At 45.2% G+C, this 23,689-nt stretch overlaps 1 long non-coding RNA gene across 1 annotated transcript; it reads left to right on the top strand.

The window, feature by feature from the left end:
• The first annotated feature begins 5,440 nt into the window (after positions 1–5,440).
• Positions 5,441–22,440, top strand: LOC130297479 (uncharacterized). Its single transcript, XR_008849558.1, has 3 exons — positions 5,441–5,544; positions 7,207–7,389; positions 21,555–22,440. It is a non-coding gene; the product is annotated as an uncharacterized LOC130297479 (long non-coding RNA).
• The last annotated feature ends 1,249 nt before the right edge of the window (positions 22,441–23,689 follow it).

Raw genomic sequence — 23,689 nt, 5'->3', positions numbered from 1 at the left:
CTCATTATTCCAGGATAGTTCAGAAGCAAAAGTACGGAATTGTATGGCGTACTCGCCAACGGAAGAATTACCCTGGACCAGGTTCAACAGGGCAGTCTCGGCAGAAGACGCTCGGGCTGGCTCCTCGAAGACACTCCGGAGTTCAGCGAAGAAGGCCTGGACTGTGGCTGTGGCAGGATCATTGCGGTCCCAGAGCGGTGTGGCCCAAGACAAGGCCTTTCCTGAAAGAAGGCTTACTACAAACGCCACCTTAGACCGTTCTGAAGGAAACAAGTCCGACAACATCTCCATATGCAGGGAACACTGAGACAAAAATCCACGGCAGAGTTTAGAGTCCCCATCAAATTTGTCCGGCAGGGACAAGCGGAGGTTAGGAGCGGCCACTCGCTGCGGAGGAGGTGCAGGAGCTGGCGGAGGAGATGGTTGCTGCTGTAGCAGAGGCAGAAGTTGCTGTAACATGGCGGTCAACTGCGACAGCTGCTGTCCTTGTTGGGCAATCTGCTGCGATTGCTGAGCGACCACCGTGGGAAGATCAGCGAGACTTGGCAGCGGCACCTCAGCGGGATCCATGGCCGGATCTACTGTCACGATTCGGCTTCCAGGTAGTGGATCCTCTGTGTCAGCGAGGGATTGGCGTGGACCGTGCTAGTGGACCGGTTCTAAGAGGCTACTGGTTTTCACCAGAGCCCGCCGCAAAGCGGGATGGTCTTGCTGCGGCAGTAGCAACCAGGTCGTATCCACTAGCAACGGCTCTACCTCGCTGACTGCTGAGAAGGCGTGGGACAGAAGGACTAGGCAGAGGCAAGGTCAGACGTAGCAGAAGGTCGGGGGCAGGCGGCAAGGTTCGTAGTCAGGATGGGTAGCAGAAGTTCAGGTACACAGGCTTTGGACACACTAAACGCTTTCACTGGCACAAGGCAACAAGATCCGGCAGGGGAGTGCAGGGGCAGTGATCTGATATAGTCTGGGAGCAGGTGGAAGCCAATTAAGCTAATTGGGCCAGGCACCAATCATTGGTGCACTGGCCCTTTAAGTCTCAGAGAGCTGGCGCGCGCGCGCCCTAGAGAGCGGAGCCGCGCGCGCCAGCACATGACAGCAGGGGACCGGGACGGGTAAGTGACCTGGGATGCGATTCGCGAGCGGGCGCGTCCCGCTGTGCGAATCGCATCCCCAACGGCCATGACAGTGCAGCGCTCCCGGTCAGCGGGACTGACCGGGGCGCTGCAGGGAGAAAGACGCCGTGAGCGCTCCGGGGAGGAGCGGGGACCCGGAGCGCTAGGCGTAACAATTATCCTCTGATATTCTCTCTGCCAAAGAACATGAATTCAATTTGGGAACACAGGAAAGACTTTTACTGTGTCCCCGAGATCCACAAAGATTCCACCAATCCACCTTATCGCCCAATAGTCTCTTGGATAGATTCATTAACTTCCAATTTATCCCAAATGATCGTTTTCTTCATCCTTTTGTACAAAACACCACATGCTATTTAAAATATACCACACAAGTTATCGAAATTTTGAAAACTATTAAGTGGGAATCCAACTATATTATAATATTGTACCGTACTGGACCTAGTATTCTTTCTTTTGTATACCTTTGAGGACTGGTTTTATATATATTATATATACAATTTTTTCCTTTTTGAACTCTATTTACATGTCCCTGTCTCTGACTGCTATTTGCTGCTTTCTGCCTGGATCTTCGGAGCAACCCTTATGTCCGCTTCAACACAGCTTTTGAACACCGATGCATAGTATACTTCTATATGCATTTGTGCAGTCTGCTGCACTGTTTCATGCAGCAAAAAAGGTTTCACATATGCTCTGGAAACCTTCCTAAAACATACAGTAAATGTTCCCAGCAAATGCAAGGTGAAAGTGGCTTTACAAAGTAAATAAGTTTGATTTATATAAAAGCAAAAAAAAAATCCCCAGGTCCCAAAATACACATTTTGTTAAGAGCAACCTAACCAGTGTCTGTCATAGAGATTTTTTTTTTACATTTCCATTTGTTTCACAAATCAAAAGGCTGAGATATGCTCGGTCAGTGGCACTGTCAGCCTAAATAATTGGAGAGCTTAGATCTAAAATACTACTTTCCGCTGACAATTTACATGCAATAGCCCAAATGACATTAAGGTGAAGACACATTATGACTGGGGTTAATGCCAAGCACATTCATATACATTAACAGTCACTGTTTTCTAATAAATAAATTGCTTATTCCTGAGTTGCATTTTTTGCCAGCAGTGTGGCTTTGTGCCCAAAGTCCTATAATCACTGGTGAAAATGGAAGAAAAAGAATGACTTTCTTCACGTTATAAGCACCATAGTTCACATTAGATCACAGAGTAAAACAAGACCCCCATCTGTTACTGTCAAATTGTGTCTTCTCTCTATAATTACGCTGTGAAGAAATATGAAGCCTATTTCTAAAGTTTTTCAGGTTTTTTTTTTATTAACATTGACTGGAAGTGAGGATTTATTTGGACAGGAACATATAAAAGTTCATAAAAAACTGTGAAGGATTGGCCACCTATAACAGTTGGGCATCCTTCAGTGAATTCATGGAAATTACCCAAGTTCTTAGCAGGTTAAATATGAATTCATTTGGGAAGTTACTGAAACCATCTGCAGTAAAAACATTGCTATGTTGAATGGAAACCCCAGGTCTTAATATCCTCCTGTATGGTCCTTAACATAGGGAATTTACGATTTTATGATTTTCTAAGAAAACTTGTGTACACTTACTGACAAAACAGATAAAACACCAAGAATAAGTAGTTGGAATCAAATAAAACTTTATTCAGTGGTCCTTCAAGTTACAATATTAATTGGTTCCAGGACGACCATTGTATGTTGACACCATTGCATTTTGAGAACATAACTCCATGGAAACCTGGTAATTGGTTCTGAAACCCCAAAATTTCATCCCAAAATAGGAAAAAGTGAGGATTGAAGAAAACAAAAAGTAGATAACTCATATAGATAAAGCAATTCCTTACATAAAAAAGTAAAGAACTGCCGGAAGCTGTAAATCACTGTCTATGTAGAGGACAGGAGCTTCTTCAGGGTCCTATACAGTACACACAATGTCCCAAAAAAGTAAAAAATGAAGCCACCCTCACATTGGTGTCCAACCGAGCAGCTAACCCTGCACCGGTAAAGAGTAGTACAGGGGGTGCTATCAGACATACAGTCAGTGCATGCACTTCAGTAATACAGGGGTTTTACCAGTAAAATGTCCATTCTGATTGGTCAGTTCTTCAAGCCATTGACACATTTTGCAGATCTAGACTGTCTGTAGCATTGTATGTTGAGTTTGTAAATGTAATAATGATGTATGTAAGTCATTACAATCTTATAGCAAAAGGATAATTTCTCTGTTGGGCGCCTCTAGCCTGTATACAAGATGAGATATGGTCAGGCTTGGTGATATATAGGTTCCATATGACATCTGGCAGAACATCTGCCACATATCTTGCAGCTGGGCTTATAGATCATGCACACCTGTATGTTGCCGAAGCTGGCTCGCCATATATATGGATGGGAAATTAATGTTGTGACTGGGCAGGGCAAGGAAGTGTTGCAATCTGGACAGTCCTGGAAAACCCTTGCTTTGTGTAGATGACATTATCCCACAGAAAGGTGCCAGTTCAAAGACATGAGAGGCGACACATGTGGCCACAAGATGTCCTTCACATATCTCTGAACTGTTCCCTTGTATCACTACTAAGGGTTACCGACTGTTGTATGGGATGGGTTTCCAGATCATCACACTAGCAGTTGGGGCAGTGAATCACTCCACAGGAAATGCAGGATTAAAGCCCTCACCACAAGGCCTTCATAGTCCAACCCTACTGGCATTGGATCCCAAACAGTACCTGAATTGGTTGCCAAAGACGATACGGTTTCAGTCCGTAGCAGTCCAGATTTCTTGTTCATGATATCTCGGCAAACTAAGGTAGCTGGTTTTCAATCACAGGACATGTTGGAGAGATATAAAAACAAAATGGGCCGCTCCCTTGTGTAGTATATCAAACCCTGTGTAAACCCTCCACCACACCAAGGTGATATACTGACCTTAAAGAGTTGAAAAAGGGGCAGGTTCAACTCAAATATAGGTACCAGATGCGATGATAGAACTGGCTACTCCCCTAGGCTACTCCCAGACAGAGTGGAAAGAGAATAGAGGGATGAAAGAAACCAAGCAAAAAGTGGTGTAGGAGGCGCTGCTCAGTGTAAAGGCAATTACGACCACAGGCAAGCACAGGACAGCATGTAGATTTATTTTGGACAATGCGTTTCGGCAACCTACTGTGCCTTCCTCAGGCCCACCAGATATACTGTAAACAAGTAAGAAATAAAAACTTTTCTCATATTTTATCATATGATAAAGTATTAGAAAAGCTTTCTCAAAGTCAACTGGGCAGAATGTCTTCAAGTGTGTCAGATGTGCAGGCATGTCTAGCGGTCTGTGGTCGCTCACCAAGATGTACACCTGGAATATAAGGTCCTTTATAGACGAGAACAAAACCTTACAGAAAAAATGCTATTTTTTTCTGTTTGGCCACATGTGACCACAGATTATTTTGCCTTTGCTTCTTAGCAACTGAGCCTGACACAATGGACAAGGCATCTCCGTGTCAGCTGGCCGATGCAATCATGACGTGAGTATGGACCACATGTGTTTGTATAAAGGAAGTAGCAACAGTGTTACACAGAGGGGAATCCCTTGATGATTGTGGATTCTGCTCGACTGATATTTCTCCATTGCTGACTATAGACTTTAAACTCATGACCACTTTTTATTATCAGTACTAAAACTAGCTGAGAAAACTAGAAAATGGGAATATTTTTGGGCGTTTCTCAGGTCCTGTGAGATTGTAATATGTTGAGGCACGATTATTGGAACTGAAATGATAGGAAAAGGAAAGGTTAAAAAACATCTACTGTAAAGCCAAGCAATTAGTCATTTGTATGGAATATTTACAGCACCCCATTCACTTTCTCTTTTGCTTCTCCCTGTCAGTGACATTCTTATAATGCTGAGAATCCACAGATCTGCACATTGAGAAAGGGTTTAGCTTACAAGTCTCAGTTATGTTTTGTTTCATACTTCCTCTTCACAAAGTAAGGCCAGATTATCACAAGCATAATATTGGGGCATCTCTTCCTATATTACAGCCCAATTCCCAGCCTGAAAACAGGTCTAATGACCCAAACTAGTGCCAGGACATTTGCCCATAAAATAGGTACAAAAGTGTATTTTACGCTTGCGAGAGCTGTGACAAAATGGCTGCTGGAGTGGCATGGATATGCCACTGAAATCGAGAATAAAAGGTTTGCTCTAAAATCACAAAACAAGAGCTGGATGTTGGAGTTGGGGAGAAAAGAGCCATTTTCACTTCAGCTTTATTCATTTTCAGCCTGGAGATGATTGTGCTCAGAAGGAACCACCTGCTACGGATCTATTAGGGTCTTCAGTCAGAGTCTCCTGTGTGAGGGCTACCAGTGTGAGAGGCCAGGAGTTACAAGTCTGGTGAGAAGTGTACAATATTGAGCAGGAAGCTTAAAATAATAGTAAGGGCGCTTTCACACCACGTTTTGTGTTTTCGGCCGTATGCGGTTGACCACGTTTTTGCCTGCGGTCGGGAAACCGAAAACGCAGCCGACCGGAGGCTACGGTTCACTCCGGTCGGCTCATAGACATGCATTAAATACGGTTCCCCGAATACGGCTGAGTGCGGGTGCCGCGATTAAGCACCGCCCCCCCCCTCCTCCCAACCGTATTCGGGAACCGTAAGTACAAAACGTGGTGTGAAAGCACCCTAAGGGATGCTGCCCCTTACTCCGAACAGGCTTGTGTTTTGTGTAATGTGCACAGTGATATCTGTTACTGTGGATGAAGAATGAAGCCAGTTCGAAAGGAACATTGCTGTGTTTGAACTGAAATGTGTAATGTGCCAACCATGTCAGACCCTGGAGATGGCCATCCTCGTGAGCGAGTTACCCTCAAGTTGTCACAGAGCTCATACACACGATTATATTAAAGGGGTACTCCGCTGCTCAGTGTTTGGAACAAACTGTTCCGAACACTGGAGCCGGCGTAGGGAGCACGTGACGTCATAGCCCTGCCCCCTCATGATGTCACACCCCGCCCCCTCGAGGCAAGTCTATGGGAGGGGGTGTGGCGGCTGTCACGCCCCCTTCAATAGACTTGCATTGAGGGGGTGGGGCTATGACATCACCAGCTCCCGGCTCCAGTGTTCGGAACAGTTTGGAACAGCGTAGTACCCCTTTAAAGCTCCAGTTTGTAGCCAGCCTTCAGAGCCATAGAAGGGCTGCATTAGAAGTACATGGGGCCTAAACTATAGAAATATGATTGCCAGCTCACCAGTTAGTTGCCACCCCCTCAAGCTTATCGTGCATCGCATCTGTAACCCACCATCTTTAGTCCATAAAGAGATTGGTTGAGTCGGAGTTCTTTAGAGGCTAAAATTTATCTTTTATTTGGAGTACATGGTCTCCTCTAAACAACAACACATTTTAAAGGGTACTCCCGTGGAAAACTTTTTTTTTTAAACAACGTGCCAGAAAGTTAAACAGATTTGTAAATCACTTCTATGAAAAAATCTTAATCCTTCCAGTACTTTTTAGGGGCTGTATACTAAAGAGAAATCCAAAAAGAAATGCATTTCCTGTGATGTCCTGACCACAGTGCTCTCTGCTGACCTCTGCTGTCCATTTTAGGAACTGTCCAGAGAGGCATATGTTTGCTATGGGGATTTTCTCCAGTTCCTAAAATGGACAGCAGAGGTCAGCAGAGAGCTCTGTGGTCAGGACATCACAGGAAATGCATTTCTTTTTGGATTTCTCTTCAGTATACAGCCCCTAAAAAGTACTGGAAGGATTAAGATTTTTTAATAGAAGTGATTTACAAATCCATTTAACTTTTTGGCACCAGTTTATTTAAAAAAAATATTTTTCCACGGGAGTACCCCTTTAAGTACATTCCACTGGTCCATTGCAGGGGAGTTTTACTGACAGTCTTCGTGTAGCCTGTTTGCTTTGTGATATATTTTCCCTATATATATCCTGTTTGTGTACATACACTTTCCATTACATGATTATGTGAATGTATTTAGTATACATCGGCATGTTATGTTTTTATCCAGACACATTTACATTTTATTATCCACAGAAAAAAATCAGACACCCAGCGCTGCCCTCCACACCGGGGGCCTGAGGAAACACCTACCAGCGTGAAACAGCACCTGTCGCCCGGGTGCAAGCTCCTGACCTCTTAGTTCCGCTGACTGCACGGGGCTTCTTTGTACATGTTCAAGTTTATCCATCGTCAATAAACTTTACAGCAGGATCCATGGTGAGTGCTCTGACTGTTTCTTTTACTCCAATACATTTATTACATTTACATTTTATGTTTCATTATATTTTCTTGAATTTGTGTGCATTCGGCATGTAAAGTAAATTATACTTACCTGGATGGGTGGTGATTTTTGAGTAAATGCCTTAAAGGGGTACTCCGCTGCTCAGCGTTTGGAACAAACAGCCGTCATGCCCCCTCCCATAGACTTGCATTGAGGGGGTGTGGCGTGACATCATGAGGGGCGGGGCTATGACGTAACGAGATCCTGACACCAGCGTTCGGAACAGTTTGTTCCAAACGCTAAGCAGCGGAGTACCCCTTTAATTGCACCTCTGAGTCTGAGGGCTAAGGTTAATGAGCATGAGGGAGAGAGCTTTGCAAACTTGAATGCCTTGACATGTAGTGGAGCCCCTGTTTGACAATTTGCTTTCATTCTTGTGATATGATAAAACAGAAGTTATATTGTAGCCTCTGAATGCTGGATCAACAAGTGTTTCTCTGGCCTGTACCATACCTCTGTATGCCTCACATTTCCGACAGAGATATGAAGAGTTTTCCTTTTTGTTCGATTAGTTGCCGAAACCTGCAATATTTAATTGGAATTCATTGAGACTCTTCTAGAAGAGAGTGTCTGCCATCCAGGCTCTTTACCCTTGAAGCAGATACATTACTATGCATGGTATAGGGACAGGTCTGCTCCGATTATAGCCGTGTGGTAGATGAGGGACATGTTTTGCTGTGAAGTGATTTGCGCTAAGATCCTCAATTGTTTGACCAAGAGTGCTGCTGCAGTCTTCATTTTGTATGTTTTGTATTTGTCACAGCAGTGTGCACCCGTGTATTATGTATTTGTGCTGGCTATTTTTCTTTTTTTCCGCTATGTATGTTAGGGGGAGTAGCACCTTCTATAGCCGTGCACCTCTCCTCGTTCACAGGAGGTTTTTAAATTGATAGTGGATCCTGCAGGTCTCCCAGTCAGAGACTATTTGCCCGGCAGAAGTGAGTAGAATGAGTGTGTTAGGGTCCCATCCAAAGTGATACCACTTGTGCGTGGTGAATGGGGGACAAGTATTAATCAAAAAGTGTACTAAGAGCCTCCCTTTCTTGACCAAGAGTGCTGCTGCAACCTTCATTTTGTATGAAGATAACCCTCTTTTCTTCTCCCTCCTACCATTCTCACAAGGATAGATATGTAGAAGAAAAAGAAAAGAGCGATACGCGCCCCTGGTGAAGTATGTCACAGTAATATGCAGGAGGTAGATGGAAAACCACTTACCAGATGGTGTTGCGCTCAGAGCATAACACCTCAGAAGACATCTAAACTGAGATACGGAGCCTGCAGCCTCGGCTAGTCCGGTTGGAAGGCAATACAGGAATTAAAACTTGAGCTTTTTCTTGGCGCTGGTTCTCCAAAATAGACAGTTGGACACAATTTCTAGTCCAAACGATATTTTATTGCACTGAAACAACGCGTTTCCGGTCCGAACAGGACCCTTCCTCAGGAAAGCACCTTACACAAGGATAGATAGGCTGCCGTGTGCACAGGAACCAGTGCAGGGAATACATGGGACACATCAGCTGTGTCTAGAGTTTTTTTGGCCACCCCTGTTAGTCAAATGGCACAATAGTTTTTTAGCTACATTTTAAATATCAAACTTGAGAAAGAAAATTATATCCCTGTAAAGCACTGCGGACTACGTGGCCTTTGTGTACGCAACAGATAATAAGCACAATTTCTGTTTATTGAAGGGATTTCCAGTGTCGTAATAGAGGATAAGGAAATAGACAAGACAGAAATATCTGATGGGGACCTAATTAAAGACACTTCTTCAGAAATGTACCTTAATACTGAAACAAATCTCAGGCCAAGCATGAAAAGAGGAAAAAACCTTATACATAGTGTATTTCATTTTTCACTATTTATTCAAATAAGACCAATAGATTGTATCCTATAGTTCAGAACATGTACTTGTGTTTAAAATTGTACACTAAAACATGCAAATTATACAATTATTCAACAATGTACAACTATTCAAGGGGTACATGTAATATCGTGGGGGATGGTATATGTTTTTGTCCCGGAGTAATCACTGAAATCCTGTGTTTGCAACATGTTTGGGCACACTACGCAGTGCTTACATGGGAAACTGACCCACTTTTGATTGAAACTGATCATTAGGTTTGCAGGGTATGTACCGTATATACTCGAGTATAAGCCGAGATTTCAGCACGTTTTTTTGTGCTGAAAACGCCCCCCTCGGCTTATACTCGAGTGAACTCTCCGCCTGTCAATCCCTTCTACCTGCGGACCTCCAGATGTTGCGGACCTGCGGACCTCCAGATGTTACAAAACTACAACTCCCAGCATGCCCGGACAGCCATCGGCTGTCCGGGCATGCTGGGAGTTGAAGTTTTGAAGCCTCTGAAGGTCCACAGGTTGAAGACCACTGCAGCCTTCGTCATCATCCAGACCCCCCCTTTGATTTTCTACTCACCTCCCCTCGGTGGGAAGGAAGGGTGAGCTGGTCCGGGCCATCTATGCTGCAGGGACCGTCCGGTGGGGAGCGTTAGTCGTTCCGGGCTGTCCATTTTCACCGGGGGGGGGCCCTCTTCTCCGCGCTCCGGGCCTGCCCCGGACTAGTGACGTTGCCTTGACGACGACTCACAGAGACGTGCATGAACGTGGGTCTGGATGATGTCGGGGGTCTGGATGAGGACAGGGGGGGGGATGATGAAATGGGGGGATGATGTATTTCCCACCCTAGGCTTATAGTCAAGTCAATTTTGGGGTTTTTGGGGTGAAATTAGGGGCCTCAGCTTATATTCGGGTCGGCTTATACTCTAGTATATATGGTACACACTTTGTACGAGCAGGTCTCTAAGGTTTTCGTCTTGCTGTCACTGCAGGGTTTGAAGGAATATATTGCGGGATGATCAGATCGCTCATGAAAATTGGTCAAAACGTGGCTAAACATTGTTAAATTGGTTACCATTGTTTATAAAAATTGGTATCACGTCTCATGATGTCTTCTGATACTTGATCTACTTTAGACTGCAGTAAAGTCAGTCCATCCTTCTGTCATTTTTGCCTGTATGCTTTTCTTGTTGTATGCTTTTCTTATGTATTTATTGCTGAGCCTCTGCGCTCTAAAATACCGTATTTTTCGCCATATAAGACGCTCCGGCATATAAGACGCACCCAATTTTAAAGGATGAAAATCTAGAAAAAAAAGATTCTGAACCTTCAACCGTTGGCTGTCCGGGCATGCCAGGAGTTGTAGTTTTACAACATCTGGAGGTCCGCAGGTTGTAGACCACTGGTAGAAGAGGTAATACATGTCCCCGCCGCTCCGAACCCGTCACCGCTGCCCTGGATGTCGCCCTCCATCGCTGTCGCCGCATCCCCAGGGTGTCCCCGTCGCTCCGGAACGTCTCTGCTGCCCAGTATCCTTGCTCTCCGTCGCTGCCATCACGTCGCTACGCATGCTGCTACGCGCGCCGCTCCTATTGGATGACGGGACGGCGTGCGTGACGACGTGATGACGACGGAGGAGAGCGACGGCCATGCAGGGGATCCCGGCATGGAGCAGACACCGAGGAGGCAGGTAAAGTCCCTCCCGGTGTCCTGTAAGCTGTTCGGGTCCCACGGCGGTCCCGAACAGCCTGACTGAGCAGCCGGGTCAGTGTCACTTTCGCTTCAGACGCGGCAGTCAGCTTTGATCGCCGTGTCTGAAGGGTTAATACAGGGCATCACCGCGATCGGTTATGTCCTGTATTAGCGGCGGGTCCCGGCTGTTGATGGCCACAGGGACAGCCGCGATAGGACAGGTTTTAATGTGTATTTGCCGTATAAGACGCACCAACTCCCCCCAGTTTTGGGGAAGAAAAAGTGCGGCGAAAAATACGGTACCGTCCCATCAGTATGGCTTCAAAAATGTGCCCAGGGTGAAAAGAGGAGGCACGTAAATAGGAGTCGACTGAGGTTTTACTGCAATACATGTGAGTTTGAATGCGGCCATGTGAATCTTTCCTTAAAATAATGTCCAGTCAAATTCGTGACGTCAAAAGTATGTGCTGCTTTAATATTTCTCTTGTTGTTGTTCAACTTCTCAATAAATGCCCTTAATTGATTGGCATTACCCTGCCAAAACATGAAGAAGTGCCCAAAACAGGACACCCTCTCCCACAGCACTAGAAAAAATTGGTATACAAGGGCACACATGTCGCCCCATAGCTGTGCCCTAGAGTTGTTGGTAGAGGGACCCATTGAATTCCAAAAAATTGTGCGACAGTGCAAATTCGAAAACTCAGGTTTCATATCACTGACACACAAGAGAAATTGGAATGCTGTTAATCCATCAGTAAGTCAAATGCTGGTATACTGCGATTCAATATACAACACGCAACAAGAAGAAGCTCCCTCTCCAATTGAATATCATCGACACGATACAACAAATCTGTTATCTCACTGACATACAGGTGTACCTTTTATCCAGGGAGTTCTTGTGTTTTATTGTGTACAGTTTTTTTTTTTTGTGGAGTGTCTTGGGGGGTACTTGTATGTTCTGTATGTCCTTTTGTTTTTTTTAACATTTTTGTACTGTAATAAAGATCTAATATTTTTCTTAAAGGGTACCTCTCATCAAAAAAACTTTTGATATATTATAGATTAATGTATGCAGAATAACTTTACAATTGCATGTTATTAAAAAAATATGCTTCTTTCTATTTAATTTTCCACTTTGAAGAAATGACCACTAGGGGTCTCCCTACCAGTCCTGGCAGCAAGCATTTCAGACTCATGCTGGAGTCCTAAACACTACAAGCTGCCAGTCTGCTTTGTTCACAAAGGAGAACACTACGAGCTGCCAGTCTGCTTTGTTCACAAAGGAGAACACTCAGAGCTGCCAGCCTGCTTTGTGCACAGCCTGTTTGGCTGTGAACAAAGCACGCTGGCAGCTCTGAGTGTTTAGGACTCCAGCATGAGTCAGAAATGCTTGCTGACAGGACTGATCGGGAAAAATACAATAGAAAGAAGCATATTTTTCATTAACATGCTATTGGAAAGTTATTCAACATTCATTAATCTAAAATATATCAAAAGTTTATTTGATGAGAGGTACCCTTTAAAGTGCCTCTTTTATTTTTATTTTTGAAGTATTATATTATAACAAACTGGAGGTATATAAAATGCATAACTGAAAGTAAACTGATAAACCAATGCAGGAATTTTATCTTTGGATTTATCTTTAAATGTCTGAATGCTGCACTACCCTCTAAGGACCTGCAATAGGCATAATGCATTACAGTAGTTTTTTTTTCCTGTAGTGTTCCATTAAGGCTCATATAGAGAATTAATGGTTATCTTTCTTCCTTTTCTATCTGGGTCTTCACCTGCTCTTCAGCGGCTTGTCGTCTTTTTGTGGAGCTGTCACCAATATAGTGTTATCTACTTGGAGGGTATCTCTCAAAGGATTACGAGAGACTTGCTTGATGCCTTCATTCACCAGCTACAATTCCTTTACGTCCACTTGCTTTTCAATACACTCCTCATGTATTAGGGTGAATTGTGTTGTAGATAAATGGTGATGAATGACTGAAGGTTTGGGAAACTGTTTGTGATGTAAATGTAAAAGCATCCAGTATTTCACCATTTCGTATATAAAGGCTTTATTGTTCCCTAGACCCTCCACAACAAAATGTGGACGTCACCAAATCTGATTTACCTGTGTAAAGGTGTCAGGAGATACATTACTTAAGCATAATTCAATGAGATTCACTGTAAATCCTTATTACCTCTATGTCCTGAAGGGATTAAAACTGAATTTGTGACTTTTTTCACCCGTCTTGCTATATTATCAATCATTAAAAGGAACTGAACAAGACACATGAACCCATGAAACCAAAACTGCTCCAAATAACCCTACCTGAACCCCCAAATTTCAATCTTTAAGTTATGTTTTCGTTCCTCCTCGCCTTCTAAGACGTAAGGCTTTTTTGCCTGAAAAGTAATACGGGCCAGAAAAAATTTCTTTGTAGGGCAAAAAAATAAAAAATTTAATTAAAAAAATAACAATTTTGTTGGGCAATTCATATTTTTTTCACCATATGGTTAAACTGCCATGCTATACTTATCCTACGTGTCAGTATGATTCCAACGATACTAAATTTAGATAATTTTTAGTTTTTTCTACCACTTTTGCATACATGTGACCTTTTTATTACTGTTACGCCGAGCGCTCCGGGTCCCCGCTCCTCCCCGGAGCGCTCGCTACACTCTCCCCGCTGCAGCGCTCCGGTCAGATCCACTGACCCGGGGCGCTGCGATTCCGCTTCCAGCCGGGATGCGATTCGCGATGCGGGTAGCGCCCGCTCGCGATGCGCACCCCGGCTCCCGTACCTGACTCGCTCTCCCTCGGTCCTGTCCCGGCGCGCGCGGCCCCGCTCCCTAGGGCGCGCGCGCGCCGGGTCTTTGCGATTTAAAGGGCCACTGCGCCGCTGATTGGCGCAGTGATTCCAATTAGTGTTTTCACCTGTGCACTTCCCTATATCACCTCACTTCCCCTGCACTTCCTTGCCGGATCTTGTTGCCATTGTGCCAGTGAAAGCGTTTCCTTGTGTGTTCCTAGCCTGTGTTCCAGACCTCCTGCCGTTGCCCCTGACTACGATCCTTGCTGCCTGCCCCGACCTTCTGCTACGTCCGACCTTGCTTCTGTCTACTCCCTTGTACCGCGCCTATCTTCAGCAGCCTGAGAGGTGAGCCGTTGCTAGTGGATACGACCTGGTCACTACCGCCGCAGCAAGACCATCCCGCTTTGCGGCGGGCTCTGGTGAAAACCAGTAGTGACTTAGAACCGGTCCACTAGCACGGTCCACGCCAATCCCTCTCTGGCACAGAGGATCCACTACCTGCCAGCCGGCATCGTGACAGTAGATCCGGCCATGGATCCCGCTGAAGTTCCTCTGCCAGTTGTCGCTGACCTCACCACGGTGGTCGCCCAGCAGTCACAACAGATAGCGCAACAAGGCCAACAGCTGTCTCAACTGACCGTTATGCTACAGCAGTTACTACCACAGCTTCAGCAGTCATCTCCTCCGCCAGCTCCTGCACCTCCTCCGCAGCGAGTGGCCGCTCCTGGTCTACGCCTATCCTTGCCGGATAAATTTGATGGGGACTCTAAGTTTTGCCGTGGCTTTCTTTCCCAATGTTCCCTGCATCTGGAGATGATGTCGGACCTGTTTCCCACTGAAAGGTCTAAGGTGGCTTTCGTAGTCAGCCTTCTGTCTGGAAAAGCCCTGTCTTGGGCCACACCGCTCTGGGACCGCAATGACCCCGTCACTGCCTCCGTACACTCCTTCTTCTCGGAAATCCGAAGTGTCTTTGAGGAACCTGCCCGAGCCTCTTCTGCTGAGACTGCCCTGTTGAACCTGGTCCAGGGTAATTCTTCCGTTGGCGAGTATGCCGTACAATTCCGTACTCTTGCTTCAGAATTATCCTGGAACAATGAGGCCCTCTGCGCGACCTTTAAAAAAGGCCTATCCAGCAACATTAAAGATGTTCTGGCCGCACGAGAAATGCCTGCTAATCTTCATGAACTTATTCACCTAGCCACTCGCATTGACATGCGTTTTTCCGAAAGGCGTCAGGAGCTCCGCCAAGATATGGACTCTGTTCGCACGAGGCGTTTCTTCTCCTCGGCTCCTCTCTCCTCTGGTCCCCTGCAATCTGTTCCTGTGCCTCCCGCCGTGGAGGCTATGCAGGTCGACCGGTCTCGCCTGAAACCTCAAGAGAGGACACGACGCCGCATGGAGAACCTCTGCCTGTACTGTGCTAGTACCGAACACTTCCTGAGGGATTGTCCTATCCGTCCTCCCCGCCTGGAAAGACGTACGCTGACTCCGCACAAAGGTGAGACAATCCTTGATGTCTACTCTGCTTCTCCACGTCTTACTGTGCCTGTGCGGATGTCTGCCTCTGCCTTCTCCTTCTCTACTGTGGCCTTCTTGGACTCTGGATCTGCAGGAAATTTTATTTTGGCCTCTCTCGTCAACAGGTTCAACATCCCAGTGACCAGTCTCGCCAGACCCCTTTACATCAATTGTGTAAACAATGAAAGATTGGACTGTACCATACGTTTCCGCACGGAGCCCCTTCTAATGAGCATCGGATCTCATCACGAGAGGATTGAACTTTTGGTCCTCCCCAATTGCACCTCGGAAATTCTCCTTGGACTTCCCTGGCTTCAACTTCATTCCCCAACCCTGGATTGGTCCACTGGGGAGATCAAGAGTTGGGGGCCCTCTTGTTCCAAGGACTGTCTAAAACCGGTTCCCAGTAACCCTTGCCGTGACTCTGTGGTTCCTCCAGTAACCGGTCTCCCTAAGGCCTATATGGACTTCGCGGATGTTTTCTGCAAAAAACAAGCGGAGACTCTACCTCCTCACAGGCCTTATGATTGTCCTATCGACCTCCTCCCGGGCACTACTCCACCCCGGGGCAGAATTTATCCTCTCTCTGCCCCAGAGACTCTTGCCATGTCTGAATACGTCCAGGAAAATTTAAAAAAGGGCTTTATCCGTAAATCCTCCTCTCCTGCCGGAGCCGGATTTTTCTTTGTGTCCAAAAAAGATGGCTCCCTACGTCCTTGCATTGACTACCGCGGTCTTAATAAAATCACGGTTAAGAACCGCTACCCCCTACCCCTCATCTCTGAACTCTTTGATCGCCTCCAAGGTGCCCACATCTTTACTAAATTGGACTTAAGAGGCGCCTATAACCTCATCCGCATCAGAGAGGGGGATGAGTGGAAAACAGCATTTAACACCAGAGATGGACACTTTGAGTATCTGGTCATGCCCTTTGGCCTGTGCAACGCCCCTGCTGTCTTCCAAGACTTTGTTAATGAAATTTTTCGTGATCTGTTATACTCCTGTGTTGTTGTATATCTGGATGATATCCTAATTTTTTCGGCCAATCTAGAAGAACACCGCCAGCATGTCCGTATGGTTCTTCAGAGACTTCGTGACAATCAACTCTATGCTAAAATTGAGAAATGTCTGTTTGAATGCCAATCTCTTCCTTTTCTAGGATATTTGGTCTCTGGCCAGGGACTACAAATGGATCCAGACAAACTCTCTGCCGTCTTAGATTGGCCACGCCCCTCCGGACTCCGTGCTATCCAACGCTTTTTGGGGTTCGCCAATTATTACAGGCAATTTATTCCACATTTTTCTACCCTTGTGGCTCCTATCGTGGCTTTAACCAAAAAAAATGCCGATCCCAAGTCCTGGCCTCCTCAAGCGGAAGACGCCTTTAAACGACTCAAGTCTGCCTTTTCTTCGGCTCCCGTGCTCTCCAGACCTGACCCTTCCAAACCCTTCCTACTGGAGGTTGATGCCTCCTCAGTGGGAGCTGGAGCTGTTCTTCTACAGAAAAATTCTTCCGGGCATGCCGTCACTTGTGGTTTTTTTTCTAGGACCTTCTCTCCGGCGGAGAGGAACTACTCCATCGGGGATCGAGAGCTTCTAGCCATTAAATTAGCACTTGAGGAATGGAGGCATCTGCTGGAGGGATCAAGATTTCCAGTTATTATTTACACCGACCACAAGAACCTCTCCTACCTCCAGTCTGCCCAACGGCTGAATCCTCGCCAGGCCCGGTGGTCTCTGTTCTTTGCCCGGTTTAATTTTGAGATTCACTTTCGTCCTGCCGATAAGAACATTAGGGCCGATGCTCTCTCTCGTTCCTCGGATGCCTCAGAAGTTGAACTCTCTCCGCAACACATCATTCCACCTGACTGCCTGATCTCCACTTCTCCTGCCTTCATCAGGCAAACTCCTCCAGGAAAGACCTTTGTTTCTCCACGCCAACGCCTCGGAATCCTCAAATGGGGTCACTCCTCCCATCTCGCAGGTCATGTGGGCATCAAGAAATCTCTGCAACTCATCTCCCGCTTCTATTGGTGGCCGACTCTGGAGACGGATGTTGTGGACTTTGTGCGAGCCTGCACTATCTGTGCCCGGGATAAGACTCCTCGCCAGAAGCCCGCTGGTTTTCTTCATCCCCTGCCTGTCCCCGAACAGCCTTGGTCTCTGATTGGTATGGATTTTATTACTGATTTACCCCCTTCCCGTGGCAACACTGTTATTTGGGTGGTCGTTGATCGATTCTCCAAAATGGCACATTTCATCCCTCTTCCTGGTCTTCCTTCAGCGCCTCAGTTGGCTAAACAATTTTTTGTACACATTTTTCGTCTTCACGGGTTGCCTACGCAGATCGTCTCGGATAGAGGTGTCCAATTCGTGTCTAAATTCTGGAGGGCTCTCTGTAAACAACTCAAGATTAAATTAAATTTTTCTTCTGCATATCATCCCCAGTCCAATGGACAAGTAGAAAGAATTAACCAGGTCTTGGGTGATTATTTGCGACATTTTGTTTCCTCCCGCCAGGATGACTGGGCAGATCTCCTTCCATGGGCCGAATTCTCGTATAACTTCAGAGTCTCTGAATCTTCCTCCAAATCCCCATTTTTCGTGGTGTACGGCCGTCACCCTCTTCCCCCCCTCCCTACCCCCTTGCCCTCTGGTCTACCCGCTGTGGATGAAATTTCTCGTGACCTTTCCATCATATGGAGAGAGACCCAAAATTCTCTCTTACAGGCTTCATCACGCATGAAGAAGTTCGCAGATAAGAAAAGAAGAGCTCCTCCCGTTTTTTTCCCTGGAGACAAGGTATGGCTCTCCGCTAAATATGTCCGCTTCCGTGTCCCTAGCTACAAGTTGGGACCACGCTATCTTGGTCCTTTCAAAGTTTTGTGTCAAATTAATCCTGTCTCTTACAAACTTCTTCTTCCTCCTTCTCTTCGTATCCCTAATGCCTTTCACGTCTCTCTTCTTAAACCACTCATCCTCAACCGTTTTTCTCCCAAATCTGTTCCTCCCACTCCTGTTTCCGGCTCCTCGGACATCTTCTCTGTCAAAGAGATCTTAGCCTCTAAAAAGGTCAGAGGGAAAACTTTTTTTTTAGTGGACTGGGAGGGTTGTGGTCCTGAAGAGAGATCCTGGGAACCTGAGGACAACATCCTAGACAAAAGTCTGCTCCTCAGGTTCTCAGGCTCTAAGAAGAGGGGGAGACCCAAGGGGGGGGGGTACTGTTACGCCGAGCGCTCCGGGTCCCCGCTCCTCCCCGGAGCGCTCGCTACACTCTCCCCGCTGCAGCGCTCCGGTCAGATCCACTGACCCGGGGCGCTGCGATTCCGCTTCCAGCCGGGATGCGATTTGCGATGCGGGTAGCGCCCGCTCGCGATGCGCACCCCGGCTCCCGTACCTGACTCGCTCTCCCTCGGTCCTGTCCCGGCGCGCGCGGCCCTGCTCCCTAGGGCGCGCGCGCGCCGGGTCTTTGCGATTTAAAGGGCCACTGCGCCGCTGATTGGCGCAGTGATTCCAATTAGTGTTTTCACCTGTGCACTTCCCTATATCACCTCACTTCCCCTGCACTTCCTTGCCGGATCTTGTTGCCATTGTGCCAGTGAAAGCGTTTCCTTGTGTGTTCCTAGCCTGTGTTCCAGACCTCCTGCCGTTGCCCCTGACTACGATCCTTGCTGCCTGCCCCGACCTTCTGCTACGTCCGACCTTGCTTCTGTCTACTCCCTTGTACCGCGCCTATCTTCAGCAGCCTGAGAGGTGAGCCGTTGCTAGTGGATACGACCTGGTCACTACCGCCGCAGCAAGACCATCCCGCTTTGCGGCGGGCTCTGGTGAAAACCAGTAGTGACTTAGAACCGGTCCACTAGCACGGTCCACGCCAATCCCTCTCTGGCACAGAGGATCCACTACCTGCCAGCCGGCATCGTGACAATTACTTTATATTCAGATTTTTTTCAGGGATGTGATGTGACCAGAAGTCAGCAATTTTGGAGCTTGTGTTTTTTGTGTGCGCTCACGCTGTTGACCGGGTAAGATCAGGAGTGTGATCATTTAATAGTTCAGACGATTCTACGTGTGTGGTTTTTGTTGTTTTTTTTACTGGAAAAGGAGCGATTTCATTTTTTATTAGGATTGGGATTTTTAAAATACATTTTTTTTTTTTTATGTAAATTTTTTTTTTACTTCTTTTAGTCCCCCTAGGGAACTTTTTTAAGCAATTGTTCCATTTCTTACATAGGTTGATGCAATGCACATATAACAAATTGATCTATGCGATCAGTGCTCTGCAAGTACAGCCTGCCATAGATCAGCAAAGGCCTTGGGCTGCATACATTACAGGGGTGCTGGTTGGTCCCACTGTATCACCAATGACCAAAATACTGTTTAAATGCCGCTATTGATTGTTCCATCTAGATCAGTTAATGACTGCTATCTGAGCGATCTGCAATGTTGGTCATTACCGGGGAGTGTCAGCTGCAGATAGCAGCTGACACCCAAGGGGTATGGCACAGGCTTGGCTTCTGAGCCGCTCTATACTCCATCACCTAATCCATTCCATAACTGTACAGCATTGGTCAGAAAGGGATTAAAGGTTTTGTTAACATCTCTGATCACAGATTTCATTGACAGGACAAATCTTCCACTTTGAAATATAGTATTGTAATTTAAATTGACCCTTTGCTGACATTGTTCGAAGGCCCATAACCCATATTACATAGGGAGAAGATGTGTTGCAGATGAATGATGTTTTTTTGAGAGTTCAAAATGATATGGCTGATGCAATATTAAAGCCTTCAGACCCTTTCACGTTTTTCACATTTTGTTATGTTGTGTTTGGTTAGCATCAACCAGGACTCTTCTTAGAGCTGGGTGCTACACTAGGCTAAGTAATCAGGGAATTGGTAAAATAGGTAAAAAAGAACCCAATGGTCACTCTGGCTGAGCTCAAAGATCCTGTGCTTAAATGGGAGAAACCTACAGAAGGTCAACCATCACTGCAGCACTGCACTTGGGGTTTTATGGCCAAAAAGAAGCCTCTCTTCAGTTAAGAGAACATGAAAGTTTTCCTAAAAGCACCTTAAGGACTTTTAAGACTGTAAGAAACAAGATTGTATGGTCTGATGCAACCAAGATTGAACTTTTTGGTCTCAATTCTATGCATCATCTCTGGAGGCAACCAGGCACTGCTCATTACCTGCCCAATACCATCCCCACAGTGAAGCATAGTAGGGACAGCATCATGCTATGGGACTAGTTTTTGGTAGCTGAGATTGGTCAGGGTTGAGGGAAAGCTGAATGAAGGCATACACTATATGCCTCACTTCCCAGTTCACATTCAATTAATTGCTGCCCAGGTGTAAGCGGGGGTGATGTATGAATTGCAGCTGACAATCTACATTTGCTGGACTGGAGAAAGACAGGAGTCCCCGGTCCTCTTTAGTAAGCAACAATTCTCTATGCATTGCTACTTACTTTTCTTGGACAAAAGGAGTTTAAGCAATGATGCAATGCTATGCCACTTAAAGTTGTTGTCTCGGCAGAACGGTCATTTTACTGCAATGGCCATAGCTCTATGTCACTGCTGAGAGGCGGATCAGGCATGTTGGTCAGGCGCAGCTGCAGGAGGGGATTCTGGGTAAACAAGGGGGTGCTCTGGCTGCCCAAGTTACTCCCCAGTGCACCGATGGCCAAATTACCATAAGGCACAGCACATCTACATAACAAACGTATCATTTATTCCATTACAACTTCTATTTAGCAGTGACATCAATATATGAGCAAAGGTTCTGTCATTTTTCCTTTAATGTAATAGGACTTTAATTTTCATTGCTTATTTCCATGGAAATGAAAGCCTATTCTTCATCATTTTGTGGGTAAAATTTCCTTGCTAAATTCTGTAGTGTGAACAAGCCCTAAGCCTGCCGAGCCTGTGTCTGTGTGCCTGCACTTGCTCTACCTCTCTTCACTCCTTCCCTTACCCTCCTTTCTACAGACTTCTATGGGCAGTGTAACCTGATCTCAGTGCAGCTAAAAACCTGTCTTCACACTACTGAATACATATTTTACTTAGTGATGAACAGATGTAAACTAAGGGGGTGAGAAGAAAAACAGCCTTGTAAAAGCATGTTTCTCTGATAGGATATATTACCGAATTTCTTATATTTGCTTGTTCTATTGATTTACACAATGTTGCTGAAATGTGAACTTTATTGACCAAGCTTTTTGTTTATACAAAGAGAGAACATATTCTTAAAGAATCATCTGTCACTGATTGTTTTCAGTAGAATACTATAAGAAGAAATATGGAAGAAATATGATACTCTATTTTTGTGTCAGCCGGTTGAAATTTGTTCTGTGAAAATGGCCATCAAATCTGCAACAAATTCAGCACGTGTAACATATAAATTTTGCGGTGGAATTTCTTTTGTGGCTTTCACCCATTGCAATGACAAGAGTGAAATTAGCAATAAACCCATGACAGAACAGAGCTCTCAAAGATATGTACAGCAAGCTCCCTTATAATCTGACTGGCTGGCCTTGTTTAACTCTGTACTGCTGTACAAGGAAATAAAATATCAACATAGAAAATGTCCTGAAAAATTTCACAAAATTTGCAATTTAAAAAAAAAAAGTTTTCATTTTCCACCCTCCAGTATCAAAAACTTGTATTTAAATAAAACTTTCAACCCAAGATATATAACTTATATAGCGTTATCACAAATTTTTCTGGCTTCAGTGTCCTTTTGCGTCATTCACTCCTGACAGGAAGTTATGTAGTCCACTCATTGTCAGTATGGAGTTGTCTTAGCAGCTTCCGGCTCCTCCAACTCTCCTGACAGGAAGTTATGTAGTCCTGTTATTGTCAGGGTGGTGTTGTCTCAGCAGCTCCCCAGCTTCCCCATCTTTTCCAAGACAACACATCATCAACACCACTGCTTTCTCAGTTGGCTTGGCTGGATCTTGTCGCTAAACTCTAGCCTCACCCGCTGTCATATACACATATTCATATACATCTTTAATAGGACATTTAGGAAGAATGAGGTGTGTTTACAGCATGTTGCCTTATGTTGAAAAATGCCACAGACAGAGAAGCAGACAGGAAATGAATACAGCAGGTGCTGCAAGCTCACTGATTGTGCCATAATCTGCTGTGAGATGTTCTGCAACAGATTTTTGGTAGACAAGTAAGCAATGCTACATGCTACTGCAGAATTTCGATGTTTTTTTTTTTTTTTTTTTTTACCTACGTCAGAAGTTAGAATACTCCTTTAGGGTACATTCGCGCGTATGCAGATTTTCTGCTGCAGGTTTCAGTGTAAACTAAATGACTGAGCACAGCTTCTAATCGGCAGTTACAAATCTTGCGCATCAAATCTGCTCAGGATCCTGTACATGTGAACGTACTCTTAATCTCCAGTTTTGGCATCAGCTACAAATTTCCAAATGTTTGGATACCAGTAATATATAACACAGATATTTAGAGACTCTCAGCACATCTAGGCTCCCACTTAACATTGACCTAAAGGTTGGGTTGTTCTTTTTGTTGTATTTGTTTTTGTTTAAAGATCTTTGCTTATTGTTATCAGTATTGTGTCGGATATCATGAGAAATGTATTCAATCTTATTCTTTTCAGTAATTCCAATTGAACACTTGGATACTCTGCGGATTTAAAGACTCTATTTGCCATTCTTTCTGATATTCGCGGCATTATGTATGCTCTCCGCACAACTTATTTACTTGTCTCTATTGAACGACAGTTGATTACTTTGCTTTCTATCAATAATATACGATTGTTTGAATGAAAAAGGACTCCCTAATGACAACGTACTATTGTAAAGTACCTCCAAAGTTATCAGAATTTCTTCTTTAAGGAACTACAAGGTAAACATTACAGGAATTTGAGCTTTTACTTTTCTTTATAATAAATATTGCCATGAAATCGCTTAGCACTGGCTATTAAAAAATTATAAAATACTATCTCTTGGCACATCAAAGCTGTTCTTTATTATTCATTTTTTCCCCTAACCATGCAAGTTAGGTTTAAAGTAAGCTGTGTAAAAAGCCCAGTACCCCTGTGGGTAATGGGGGCATCATTTTAATGTTGTCCATGCTCCGCATAGGATGGTATATGCTATGGACTGTTAGTAGATATAATGATTACATCACAACTTATTAAACTTAGTGCAATATTGTAATATGATAGGACTAACCTGCTAAGCACTCACTGGTGTGATGTGGTGATCTCCGAGGTCTGGAAGTCATTCTGTGCATGCACATGGCAAACAAACAGGGCTCATCATCCAAAATAGACTGTGACACACACTGGCACGTCATAAACTACTGTTGGCCATGCATAATCCTATATTATTG

This window comes from Hyla sarda, chromosome 13, assembly GCF_029499605.1.
Source record: "Hyla sarda isolate aHylSar1 chromosome 13, aHylSar1.hap1, whole genome shotgun sequence".
Classification (NCBI taxonomy): Eukaryota; Metazoa; Chordata; class Amphibia; order Anura; family Hylidae; genus Hyla; species Hyla sarda.
This window is presented reverse-complemented; position numbering and strand designations above follow the sequence as displayed.